The 2,015-nt window shown below is 39.7% G+C and overlaps 1 pseudogene; it reads left to right on the top strand.

The window, feature by feature from the left end:
* Nucleotides 1-962: 962 nt before the first annotated feature.
* On the top strand, nt 963-1,326 carry Gm8697 (annotated as a pseudogene).
* Nucleotides 1,327-2,015: the final 689 nt, after the last annotated feature.

The raw sequence follows: 2,015 nt of genomic DNA, 5'->3' as shown, positions 1-2,015 counted from the left end.
CACAAATAATATAAAATACCTTGGTATAACTCTAACTAAGCAAGGTGAAAATCTGTATCATAAGAACTTCAAGTCTCTGAAGAAAGAAATTAAAGATCTCAGAAGATGGAAAGATTTCCCATGCTCATGGATTGGAAGGATTAACATAGTAAAAATTGCCATCTTGCAAAAGCAATCTACAGATTAAATGCAATCCCCATCAAAATTCCAACTCAAATCTTCACAGAGTTAGAACAATTTACAAATTCATCTGGAATAACATAAAACCTAGGATGGAAAAGTCTTTTCTCAATACTAAAAGAACTTCTGGTGGAATCATGATCCCTGACCTCAAGCTGCACTACAGAGCAATTGTGATTAAAAACTGCATGGTATTGGCAGAGTGACAGGCAGTTAGATCAGTGGGATAGAATTGAAGACCCAGAAATGAACCCACACACCTATGGCCACTTGATCTTTGACAAAGGAGCTAAAACCATCCAGTGGGAAAAAGACAACATTTTCAACAAATGGTGCTAGCTCAACTGGCAGTTAGCATGTAGAACAAAGCAAATTGAACCATTCTTGTCTCCTTGTACAAAGCTCAAGTCCAAGTGCATCAAGGACTTCCTTATAAAACCAGATACACAGGAACTAATAGAAAAGAAGGTGGAGAAGAGCCTTGAGCACATGGGCACAGGAGAAAATTTTTTGAACAGAACAGCAGTGGCTTGTGCTGTAAGATCAAGAATCAACAAATGGGACCTCATAAAATTGCAAATCTTCTGTAAGGCCAAAGACACTGTCAGTAGGACAAAACTGCAACCAACAGGTTGGGAAAAAGTCCTTACCAATCTTATATCCGACAGAAAGCTAATATCAAATATATACAAAGAACTAAAGAAGTTAGACTCTAGAGAGCCAAATAACCCTATTAAAAATGGGGAACAGGCTCTTTCTGAGCTGCTAGGGCTCCTGCGAACATGGTGAATGTACCTAAAACCCGCCAGACATTCTGCAAGAAATGTGGGAAGTACCAACCCCACAAGGTGACACAGTACAAGAAGGGCAAGGATTCTTTGTATGCCCAGGGAAAGCGGTGTTATGACAGGAAACAGAGTGGCTATGGTGGGCAGACTAAGCCTTTTTTCCGCAAAAAGGCTAAAACTACAAAGAAGATTGTGCTGAGACTGGAGTGTGTTGAGCCCAACTGCAGATCTAAGAGGACTGGCTATTAAGAGATGCAAGCATTTTGAATTGGGAGGCGACAAGAAGAGAAAGGGCCAAGTGATCCATTTCTAAGCAGATTTTGTTATGAAGACAATAAAATCTTGACCTTTAAAAAATGGGGTACAGAACTAAACAAAGAATTCTCATCTGAGGAATACTGAATGGCTGAGAAGCACCTAAAGAAATGTTCAACATCCATAGTCATCAGGGAAATGCAAATCAAAATAACCCTGAGATTCTACCTCACACCAGTCAGAATGGCTAAGATAAAAAACTCAGGTAAAAGCAGATACTGGTGAGGATGTGGTGAAAGAGGAACACTCCTCCATTACTGGTGGGATTGCAAGCTGGTCCAAACACTCTGGAAAACAATTTGGCGGTTCCTCAGAAAATTGGATAAAGTACTACCTGGGGACCCAGCTATACAACTCCTGGGCATATACCAGAATATGCTCCACCATGTAATAAGGACACATGCTCCACTATGTTCATAGCAGCCTTATTTATAATAACCAGAAGGTGGAAAGAACTCAGATGTCCCTCAACAGAGGAATGGATACAGAAAATGTGGTACATTTACACAATGGAGTACTATTCAGCTATTCAAAACAATAAATTTGTGGAATTCTTTGACAAATGGATGGATCTGGAGGATATCATCCTGAGTGAGGTAACCCAATCACAAAAGAACACATATGATATGCACTCACTGATAAGTGGATATTATTAGCTCAGAAGCTCGGAATACCCAAGATACAATTCACAAACTACATGAAACTCAAGAAGAAGGAAGATCAAAGTGTGGA

The sequence above is a fragment of the Mus musculus genome, chromosome 18 (genome assembly GCF_000001635.26).
Source record: "Mus musculus strain C57BL/6J chromosome 18, GRCm38.p6 C57BL/6J".
NCBI classification, from domain to species: domain Eukaryota; kingdom Metazoa; phylum Chordata; class Mammalia; order Rodentia; family Muridae; genus Mus; species Mus musculus.
Note: the sequence above shows the minus strand (reverse complement) of the source record. Positions and strands in the feature narration are given on the sequence as shown.